Source organism: Tachyglossus aculeatus, chromosome 25 (genome assembly GCF_015852505.1).
Source record: "Tachyglossus aculeatus isolate mTacAcu1 chromosome 25, mTacAcu1.pri, whole genome shotgun sequence".
Classification (NCBI taxonomy): domain Eukaryota; kingdom Metazoa; phylum Chordata; class Mammalia; order Monotremata; family Tachyglossidae; genus Tachyglossus; species Tachyglossus aculeatus.
Window position 1 is genome coordinate 2,682,367 of NC_052090.1, and position 12,026 is coordinate 2,694,392.

Sequence of the window (12,026 nt, forward strand, 5' to 3'; positions counted from 1 at the left end):
CCACCTCCATCGGCAGTTGTTCTGGAAGTGTATCCATAGAGTTTTTTTGATAAAAATATGGAAGTGGTTTACCATTGCCTTCTTCCACCAAGTAAACTTGAGTCTCTGCCCTCGACTGTCTCCCATGCTATAATAATAATAATAATGATGGCATTTATAAAGCACTTACTATGTGCTTAATAACCACTGGGGTGGATACAAGATGATCAGGTTGTCCCACATGGGGCTTACAGTCTTCATCCCCATTTTACAGATGTGGTAACTGAGTTAAAGAGAAGTTAAGTGACTTGCCCAAAGTCACTCAGCTGACAATTGATGGAGTTGGGATTTGAACCGATGACCTCTGACTCCAAAGCCCGTGTTCTTTTCCACTGAGCCATGCTGCTTCTCTACTGCTACTGCTGCCCACACAGGTGAACTTTGACTTGTAGCAGATTGCCTTCCACCCTCTAGCCACTGCCCAAGTTTGGAATGGAATGGATATGCCTCTGCTTGACTCTCCTTCCCATAGCCAAGACTGATAGAGTACTGGAAACTCTTCAGGCGTGATTCTGAGAGGGGAAGTAAGTGCTTAAATACCAAAAAAAAAAAAAAAATGGACATACAGATTCTTCCAATGCAGCGGCTGATCAGGATTTTACTGATGTTGGCTGAGCTTCCTTTCATGTTTACATGATACTAATTTCAAACTGAAATCAGTTCAGCAAGTGGAGAAGGCAACCCACAGGGTTAGTGGCTGATCTGCTGATTTTGGTCCTGACTTGACTGGTGATTGGAGCTCCAGGACCAGGAGGGTCTAAGCCAGGCCCAAATCTGGTCTGGGCTGAGAGGGTATCCAAGCCCCTTCTCAAAGTGTTGCCATCCATGTATATGGGAATCTCAATTCCCCAAACCAAAAATGATTCAGACTTTGGAGGTGCCAAAGGGACTTCCTTGCCCTTTGGCACCTCCTTTTCAGGTGGATTTGGAGGCTGGGGAGAGATGAAATGGGAGGATTGATCTGGTTTGGTCCTTGGATCCAGGGGACACCAGGCAAATAGATTAGACCTGGGCTACACCCTCCTTTAAGTGGGTGGAGGGGTCATGGAAGAGAAGGTATGCAAACAGTACCTGAAGGTAACAAAATAAAATGCTGATATCTTTACAAAACTCCTCAAAACTTTCCAAAAAACTTTCCCAAAACTTTCCAAAAAACTTTCCAAAAAACTTTCTATGGGCAGAGAGTTTTTTGAATTAAGCTCTGAAAATAATGTTTAAATTGAAATTTAAATTTAAGCTATATGTTCACCCCTCTCAACCCAACAGTACTTGCGTACATATCCATAATTTATTTATATTAATATCTGTCTCCCCATCTAGACTGTAAGCTTGTTGAGGGCAGGGAACATGTCTACCAATTCTGTATTATTGTACACTCCCAAACACTTAGTACAGTCCTCTCCTCACAGTAAGCACTCAATAAACATGATCGATTGATTGATTGAAAATCATTTGATTTCATTCTCTTTGCTGATGGCAATTTTCTATGTTCTCTTCATCAGAGTCCATCAGTCCCATGATTTTTGATGTCTACTTCCCATGGATTTCCAGAATGCCTTGGGGTCATACTGCCCACCAAAGCTGGAGGAGGCCAGAATTCTGCTTCCCGTGGAGAATGCTGACCAGAAACAATCTTCAGGTACCAATCCCACCTCACAGCTTCCCTTCATGCCTTTTCAAGGAAAGAGTCAGTTACTGGAAGACTTTGGGGTCAGCTATATTGGTATGGGAAGTAGTGAATGGATGCAATTATCTAGATTATTGAAGCCAGAAAGTGTTTTTGAAGAAAATCAAATCATCTGAATTAACATTTCATTTCTTCACTCCATGTTGCTTGTTTAGGCCTTGCTGAAGAGGAGAACTGCCAGGCAGGGTAGGTGGGACAGGGGCAGAGAGATTAGGGCAGATTTCCCTGTACTGAACACTTTTCCAAATCTAGACAGAGAAATAAGAATTTAATAAGAAGAAATGTACCACAAATTGACTCTTGTTCCAAACAATTCTCAGAGGAACAGTTTCCTTGCTGTGTTCTTGACAAATGCTGAATGTTCTAACATGTTAATGTCCAAACCAAGATTATGTATGCATGCAAATTGCCAAGTTATCTGTCCCTCTGATCGGCTCTATAGCAAGAGGCAGGAGATGTGACTGATTATTAATAGGTCCATCTCTTTCATATTTTTGTGATTGCAATATCCCTTGAAGGTAGATGACTGGAGGTAGTCCTTACCTTTAGAATTTTCACTTAATTTTCCAGAAACAAACAAATAAAAAAAGCTTTCTTCCACATCACTTACCTTGATGATCACTTAAGCATAAAATTAGCAGAAAGAGGAGAAAATCAAGGATGCTGTCAACTGCTAAGCACTATGCTAATGAAATCACTACCTTCAGGATGTATTTTTTTGCATAAAATTGCCTCTAGTTCTTAAAATAGCTCTTTCACCATGTCCTTCTGACATTATTCTTTCATTAAATCATCACCTAGTTAATTGTATCCTATTGATGATAGCAATCTATTGATGTCTATTTTCTTTTGATCAAGGGAAAGGTCACATCAGCTGAAACCTGCTATTAAGTAAACAGCAACGAAATTGAAAGCAGTAATAACAGTTTTCAGAGACACACATAAGGTTGATGAGGAAAAGAAGTAGCAAATATAAATTTGAAGTGCATTCTTGTGCAGTGTAATGATATTATATTTTGAAGAAGTATCGCCCAAACATAATTCAGGAAACACATCGATTTTGGGGAGTGTCGGGGTGCTTCCCCTTTCCCTGGGTGCCAATCAAGGATGACTTTCTGAGAAATAAAGCACTCATTCATGGGTTTGGAGCTTTTTCACTTGAATTGAAAATGGTAGCAATAGGAGACTCGGGCAGACTGCCTTGGAATCCCTGGGCTATTTTGTTCCTTTACAAGTGTCAAACATCAACCAGCCTCCCGTCATTCTTTCTGGGTGTTTCCACAGCCAGCCCTGTGAATACCAACTCACTGCTCACAGCACAATCTAATTGGGAAAGACAGGCAGACACGGAATGATTTACAACAGGGAGCAAAAGGAGAGATTCGACTGGTTATAGCAATAGAATAGAAAGATGAATAAGTAAATGAATGAGTGCTTAAATAGCAGTGAATGTGAATAGCTAAGTACCTCAATGCTAGCTATACCTGAGGTGGTATTTAGGAGGATATAATCTGGGGAGAAGAAAATTAGGGAAAGCTCCTGGGATGAGGGATCAACCACTTAGTCAATCAATCAGATTCATTGAGTATTTACTCTGTGCTGAGCACAATTCAAAATGCATAGGTGAGTACAATAGAGTTGTAGATACAATTATAATCCTCAAAGGAGTGTACAGTCTATCAGGGATTTGTTATTCTACAAAGACCATTATCTGTCATACTTCCCAGGGAGGCCAGAGGCTGGATTCCCCAGGGCCACAGGGCTCAACCCTGGGGATCGGAAAGGGAAGGAGACACCTCAGGAGGATCCAGCTGTGCTCTTTCCATCACTTGACTCCAGAGAAATTCTTCCCAGAGGAGGTGGTATTTAAAAGGACTTTGGAGCCAGGCTGGTTTCATCTGGAAAGAGCATGGGGCAATTGTCTTAATGTGTACCATCAGAGGCAACTGGGTGGATTTGGGGATAATGATGGAGCAGCAGTGGCTAAGAGTGTAAAACCTGTTGCCCATTGGAAGTGGTGTTGGGGTGAAAGTGGACCCAGAAGGAATCCAGAGCAGGGTGGTTGTGGTGGTGGTCAGGGGTTACCCTTGAGAAACACTTTAATTTCAGGGGTCTGAACAGACTTCCATTCAGTGACATAAAGAACACTGCAAAGCACATGCAACAGCAACATACTGATGCCACCTGGAAGGAAACAACCAATTTCTCCCTGTCACAGGTCAGGCAATGTCCTGTCTCTGGCCCCAGAGAGGTGAATTTGAATATGAAAGGAGTACTAGACCACTTTCCAGATTCCTGGCTTCCATCCCCCAACAGAGCAATGCCACCACTCTCCAGAGGAGCACAGTGTAGAAAACACCTGAATAGCAGCTTATTCATTCATTCATTCAATCGTATTTATTGAGCACTTACTGTGTGCAGAGCACTGTACTAAGTGCTTGGGAAGTACAAGTTGGCAACATATAGAGATGGTCCCTACCCAAAATATGAATTTGAATATGAAGGGTGTGATACATGAATCAAAGACTGCCGAGTCAAGAGGGAGGCACAGCTAGGAGGCAAGATTGATAAGAGCAAGGAGTAGAAGATGGAGAGAAATGGGAGAAGAAAGCAGCAAGGCCAGAAGAGAGATGACAGGGAGACTTAAAACTGCCAGCCCTCTCCCTCACCATGCAGACTGATGTGCTGGGTGACAGGTGAAGAGAAGGAGAACTGGACTGATTTCTTCCTGATTTTCAGGGGAGCAGTGAGTTCTTTTGACATGGCTTAGTTTGGCTTTGGCCAGAATATGATGGCCTGAAAGCATATGTCAGTTGGAGGTCACAGGAGACATAACTTTGATTCATGTTGCAACACCATTTCCCTGGAGCCAATTCCAAGACTCAGCTGAAATCAAGCCTCTTCACAAAAGATGCTCTCAGAATTAATGGGAAGGACCCAGAAAATATCTGACTTCTCCAGGCCAGGGGGCCTAATTAGGAAAATGCAATAAAGAAGGTAAATGTGCATTAACAAATGATAAGTGGAGAGTTGCTGCCTCTGGGCATTGGAGCCTCCTTGAAAACTCTTTCAAAGAAAATCCCAGCAGCTGGAGTGTAGCAGGGTAGGCTCAACTAAGAGCAAGGGCTTTGGATTCAGAGGTCATGGGTTCAAATCCCTGCTCCACCAATTGTCAGCTGTGTGACTTTGGGCAAGTCACTTAACTTCTCTGTACCTCAGTTACCTCATCTGTAAAATGGGGATTAAGACTGTGAGCCCCCTGTGGGACAACCTGTTCACCTTGTAACCTCCCCAGTGCTTAGAACAGTGTTTGGCACGTAGTAAGCGCTTAATCAATGCCATCACTATTATTGTTATTATTATTATTATGTGCTCAGCTCTGCATCTCTCCCATGAAAATGAAAGACCTTCCACCACTCTATATTTTGACCAGTTCTGGGTACACAAGATGGCATTGGAGTGATATGCATGGAGCCCACCATTAGTGTCCAAGCTAGGGCTATTGTCACTAAGAGTTTATGTGTGTGTGACTGAAAAGTCTGGTGGGGCAGCCACTTCCCCACTGTACACATGGAAGTCTAGGCCCTTGCTCTGCATTTTCTCTGTGAGTGCCAATAGCTGTTTTGGAAGTCACCATCTGCTACCGTGATAATCCCTAAGATTGTTGTTATTACTAATAACAACAATACTAATAGTAATAATAATAATATTATTATTTGTTAAGCTCTTGCAATGTGCAAAGTGCTGTACTAAGCTAGAGTTAGCCCAAGAAATGTACGCTGGACAGATTCCCTGTCCACCTGGGGCTCACAATCTAAGTAGTGAGAGTAAAATTTAATCTCCATTTGATAGATGAAGAAACTGAGGGACAGAGAAGTTAAGTGATTCACTTAAGGTCATGCAGCAGGCCAGTAGGGGAGGCAGCATTAGAACCCAGGTCCTCAGACTTCCAGGCCTACAGCAAAGAGAGACAGGATTAGAACCCAGGTCCTCAGAGTCTCAGGCCTATGCTCGTTTCACTAGGTTATGCTGCTTCCCTAAAACCTTGTGCAAACTGACTGCCATACACAAGCATTCTAGGGCTATCAGTGGTGACACATTTCCTGGTACCACTTTCCAGATTCCTGGCTTCCATCCCCCAACAGAGCAATGCCACCACTCTCCAGAGGAGCACAGTGTAGAAAACACCTAAATAGCAGCTTATTCATTCATTCATTCATTCAATCATATTTATTGAGCACTTACTGTGTGCAGAGCACTGTACTAAGTGCTTGGGAAGTACAAGTTGGCAACATATAGAGATGGTCCCTACCCAAAAGCAGGCTCCATTCCAAGCACCTTTATTCCCCCTCCCTCCTGGGAGATCCCAGCACATGTCCACAAGTGCTGAGCATATGTTGCCTGCAAATCTAGCCTTTTATAGCTTTTTGTCCATTTCCCTAATCAGTCCTCCCCAAGACAGTCATGTAGTCACAAATCCTCCGTGTCCTTCTATTGGTTGCTGGGCTGTCAATCAGTTCCTTCAGGCAATCAGTGGTCATCTCCATCAGCATCCTCTCCTCCTGGGATTCCCCCATCCTGGTTTCCCCGCTACCACGTGGCCATGGTCCAGGGCTTGAGCACTGGGCAGAGGTGAGACACCAGGGTCAGACTCCCACTGGACTCCAAAATACAGGGAACCAGAGGCTGGGTCCCCACTGTCACAGCACTCAGCCCTGGGGAATAGGATGGGAAGGAGGCACCTGGGGAGGGTCGGGCTGAGCTCTGCTCTCTGCTTGACTCCAGAATTCATTCATTTATTCAATATATAATGTGTGCAGAGCACTGTACTAAGTGCTTGGAAAGTACAATTAGGCAACATACAGAGACAATCCCTACCCAACAACAGGCTCACAATCTAGAAGGGGGGAGAATGCATGGGATGGGGGAAGAAGAAGGTGAAGGTGGGCTGGAAACAGAGCTCCAATCTCCCAGCGAAGGGGGCAGGGGATGCCAGCCCTGTGGAAGCCTGTGTTCTCAACATGGTGCATGAACCTGCCCTCATTCCTGCCCATGTCCCAGACCTGGCCCTGTCCACAGGAATTGCTTTCTTGCATCCTAGGAACCCTGAAACATCCCACTATTCCCCCCAACCACTGAGGGTCCATTCCTGGACAGTATCCTGGGCTCTGCCCAGCAGCTCAACCAGCACAGCTTAGGTGGGTGGTCCACACCACCCTCAATATTGGGCAGGGTGTCATCTTTCTGGGTAATATTGAGGGATTGGATTTGTATGTCAAGAGAAGCTAGGTTAGGTATGGATGCCAGAATGGACATGATGACTTTAAAAAATTGGAAGGCGACCAAGTTCAGAGGCCTTAGTGGGGGAACAGGACAGATTTGTAAGGGAGGGGGTATATGGGAGAAAATAGGTCAGCAGGTTGTGGTCAGAGAATGGAATTTCAGAATTGGTGAGCTTAGAGACTGTACAGACTCTGTACAGACTGTATAGAGTTGATGAGACCAAGCATGTGGCCAGGTTGGAGAAGGGGTGAAGTGGAGTGGAGCAGGGTGTTGGAGGAGTTGAGGAGTGAAAGGAAAGGGGTAGTGGAAAGGTCACCGGGAACATTAATGTGGATATTGAAGTCCCTGATGATAGGGATGGAGAAATAGAGAAGGAAAGGGAGAAAGAAGTAAAAATGGTTCAGAAAGTTGGTGCTGGGGTCTGGGGAATAGTAAATAATGGTGACAAGCAATTGGAGTAGGTGGTAGAGGTGGATGTTGTATACTTCAAAGGAAAGAAAAGAGCGTGATAGGAGATGGGATTGTACACAGGTGGCATTGAGGGGCAAGAAGGAACCCTGTTCTTCCCCTTTCCCAGTGAATTTTGGGGAGTGGGAGTGACAGTGGAGACAGTGTCATCTGGGGACAACCAAGTTTCAGTAAGTGAAGAGGAGCAATGACTGGATCAGGAGCATGTCCAGGATGAAGGAAAGCTTTTCCTTGATGGAGCAGGGGTTTCTCGTGATGCACTAGGCTGAAGCTGTGGAGAGGGTGAGAGAAGGGGGTGCTGCAAAGGGTAAAAAGGGGTTGGATGGGAGTGAGCTATTGGGAGCTGGCATTGGGGGAGGAGGGTAAAGTGGTGCCAGGAGAGAGGGACTGGGATGGATGATTCGAGGGAAGGGATTTAGAGGACATGGGGAGGTTTGAACCCCTTAAGTAAGAAATGTTTTCTTAAAAGCATTTAAGAAACAGTCTGGAATTGTAGCGGCTTATCTCGACTCCCGGCCCACGTCATCCCCCGGGCCTGGAATGCCCTCCCTCTGCCCATCTGCCAAGCTAGCTCTCTTCCTCTCTTCAAGGCCCTGCTGAGAGCTCACCTCCTCCAGGAGGCCTTCCCAGACTGAGCCCCTTCCTTCCTCTCCCCCTCGCCCCCTCTCCATCCCCCCATCTTACCTCCTTCCCTTCCCCACAGCACCTGTATATATGTATATATGTTTGTACATATTTATTACTCTATTTATTTATTTATTTTACTTGTACATATCTATTCTATTTATTTTATTTTGTTAGTATGTTTGGTTTTGTTCTCTGTCCCCCCTTTTAGACTGTGAGCCTACTGTTGGGTAGGGACTGTCTCTATATGTTGCCAATTTGTACTTCCCAAGCGCTTAGTACAGTGCTCTGCACATAGTAAGTGCTCAATAAATACGATTGATGATGATGATGATAATGACTGTAAACTCATTATGGGCATGGAGTGTGTCTGCTAATTCTGCTGTTTTGTACTCTCCCAAGTGCTTAGTACAGCCCTCTGCACATAGTAAACAATAAATGCCATTGACTGACTGAAGCAGGTTAACAAATGCTTATCACCTGAGTTGATGTGCGAAGTCCCGGGTGTCCCATCCCCTCAGATTGAGGCTCTTGAGCAGAGAGTTCCCTGTCAGATGATCTTCCGAGATAGTTATTTTAGTTAGCTTTGCACTTCTATTTATCTATGTTAGTAGGGCAACGTGGCTCAGTGGAAAGAGCACAGGCTTGGTAGTCAGAGGTCATGGGTTCTAATCCCAGCTCCACCATTTGTCAGCTGTGTGACTTTGGGCAAGTCACTTAACTTCTCTGGGCCTCTGTTCCCTCATCTGTAAAATGGGGATTAAGACTGTGAGCCCCACGTGGGACAACCTGATCACCCTGTATCCTCCCCAGCGCTTAGAACAGTACTTTGCACATAGTAAGCGCTTAACAAATGTCATTATTATTACTATTATTATTATTATTATTATTATTATTATTATCTCCTTGTGTAGATGAGTGAATTGGCTTTGGAATTCAGAGTTTTCTAGGGAATCTGGATATTAGCAGTCCCGTTAACTACCCAAAATACTGTCTGCTTTTCCAGGTCCCAACCATTCATTCCTATCCCAGCCTGACCTCCTAGCATCGTCTCTCCCCACTCTAGTCCATACTTCACTCTGCTTCCTGGATCATTTTTCTACAAAAACAGTCAGGACATGTCACCCCCCTCCTCAAAAACTCCTATGGTTGCCCATCTACCTCTGCATCAAACAAACACTTTTCACCATTGGCTTTGAAGCACTCCAACACCTTGCCCCTTTCTACCTCCCCTAGCTTCTCCTACAACCCAGCCCACACACTTCGCTCCTCTAGTGCTAACCTTCTCACTGTGCCTAGATCTCACCTATCTCACTGCCGACCCCTAGCCCAGGTCCTGCTTCTGACCTGGAACATCCTCTCTCCTAAAATCCAACAGACAAGTCTCTCTCATTTTTCATATCCTTATTGAAGGCACATCTTCTCTAAGAGGCCTTTTCAGACTAAGCCCCACCTTTCCTCATCTCCCATTCCCTTCTGCATTGCCCTGACTTGTCCTGTCATCTCCAGCTCCCTTCTGTGTCACCCTGACTTGTTCCCTTTGCTCTTCGCCCCTCCCAGCCCCACAGCACTTATGTACATATTTATAATTTTATTTATTTGTATTCATGTCTGCCTCCCCCACACTAGACTGAAAGCTTGTTGTGGGCAGGGAATGTGTCTGTCTATTGTTGTATTGTACTCTCCCAAGTGCTTAGTACAATATTCTGCATACAGTAAGCTCTCAACAAATATGATTGAATGAATGAATCCCATTGCCATCCCAGGGGCCTCAGGGGGACAAGAATAGTACCAACTATTCCCAGGTATTAACTGGGAAGTAGCATGACCTAGTGGATAAAACACTAGCCTGGGAACTAGAAGATCTGGGTTCTAATCCCTGCTTTACCACTTGACTGCTGTGTGACCTCTGGAAAGTCAGTTAACTGCTCTGGGTCTCAGTTTCCTCAACTGTAAAATGGATACTCAATACCTGTTCTCCCTCCTCCTTGGTTGTGAACCCAATGTGGGACAGAGATTGTGTCCCACCTGATTAACTTGTGTCTACCCCAATGCTTATTACAGTGCTTGACACAATTTGTGCTTTACAAATACCATTAAAAAAACAAACCAAAAAACTGTCAATCAAGACACATGCACAACAGGTTTCTGGCAACAAACCTTGTCTTAATGGCCTCAGTGGAACTGTTTCTGCTTACTGGTGAATACAAAGTGCTCTCAGCCAATTAGACTGATGCCATTAAAAAGCATAAGAGTTCTATTATTTCTTTTCATGTTACCCTTTATTTATATAAAGTGGGAAAATGGAAGTTAGCTACAGTAAAAGCTGTGTTTCCCAGCTCCCTACTAACCAGAACTTTGGCTGACTCATTTAAGTCTCTGCCAACTGCTGATTAATCCTGAGGGAATGTACACATTTTCAACTTTGAGTTCTCCCTGAAGTTAGGTGACTCTCCTGGGAGATTTGCATAATCTCTCTACTTCTCTGATTAGCAAACAGCTGCAGCTCCTTTGAAACAGTGCAGTGAACTCCCTTTTCCATGAATATATTTTCCTTACACTTCAAGCTGTATGCTCTCCTCATGGGCATTCTGCCATCTCTCCCCAGAATCTTGAGTGACATTTTGCAACAGTGGCTATCAAGGGGATGCACAAACCGTTGTCTCTCCTCCTAACAGCAGCTTCAGCCAAAATCCTTTCCTAATCTTAGCAATAAACAATAATAATTGTGGTATTTGTTAAGTACTAAGTGTCAAGCATTGTACTAGGCTCTGAGGTGGATTCAGTAAAATAAGATCAGACTTGCCCTTGCTCCACATGGGGGTCACATTCTAAGCAGGGAAGGAGAACATGTATTTTACAGATGAAGAAACTGAGGCACAAAGAAGTTAAGCAACTTGCCCAGAGTCACACAGTAGGCAAATGGCAGCAATGGGCTCGCAACTAACATAGATAAATAGCAGAAGAAAGCTACCTCCTAGTTCTGTGCTCTTTTCACTAGGCTAAACTACGTCTTACTTGTGAACATTAGCTTATCCAAGGATTACTGCATTGTGTCCATACCCACTAAGCATTGGGTACTCAACCAACCTTCACCCTCACAACACATATCCTTACACTCTGTTACTTCTCTTCCCTGTAATTTATTTTAATATCTATCTCCATAACCAGATTGTAAACTCCTTGAAGGCAATCATCCTGTTTACTTACTCTTTTGTACTCTCCTAAGTTCTTAGTATAGTGCTGTGCACACAGTAAGCTCTCCATAACTACCATTGATTGATTTTTTGACCAATCCTGCAAGTCTTCCAGGACTTTATTGTAGTCCTCTGCACAATTTGATTTTCTGCTAGCCAGTCTGGACTCCTAGAAAACCAGAATCTCTGACTAATCAGCACCTCCCATTCCTCAGGTACAATAAATTACAAAGGCTTTGCTTTGTAAAATATACATTTAGATAATTTCCATATTGAGCTTTAGATCTTGTAGGTTGAACAGTTGTTCTAGAAAACAGTTCATCTTCCTTGTCCGTGATAGCCAAGTGTAGGTAGGCCCTCCTTAAGTGCAAAAACCTTCCTTCACCAACTTGACGCTGGTTCTGGAGCACCAAACCCTCACTAGGGTTGGTTCATTTCGCTCACAGATCCCAACCAGTTAATCTGTGTTGCTGTGAGCATTGTTTCAGTACTGTTGAGTGAGCCTTGATCCAGGACCTTAAACACTGTGATATAGCAATGGACAGTAAGAAGACCTCCGCAGCGGACAGACCAACCTGCTCCACAGCAGTGGTGAGAGGGACTGTTCTCCTTGTGCAAAGACTCTGAGAAGACTGGGACAGGTCCATGTCCAACATACTCATGAATGTGAAGGTCAAGCCTAGAGAGTACAACCATATTGGTCATTGACCAGTCTCTTTGGCCATAGT

The 12,026-nt window shown here is 44.3% G+C and overlaps 1 non-coding gene across 1 annotated transcript; it reads right to left on the reverse strand.

The window, feature by feature from the left end:
- Window positions 1–423: 423 nt before the first annotated feature.
- LOC119945591 lies at window positions 424–561 on the reverse strand. The gene has a single exon (XR_005456254.1). It is a non-coding gene; the product is annotated as a small nucleolar RNA SNORA7 (small nucleolar RNA).
- Between the last annotated feature and the right edge of the window lie 11,465 nt (window positions 562–12,026).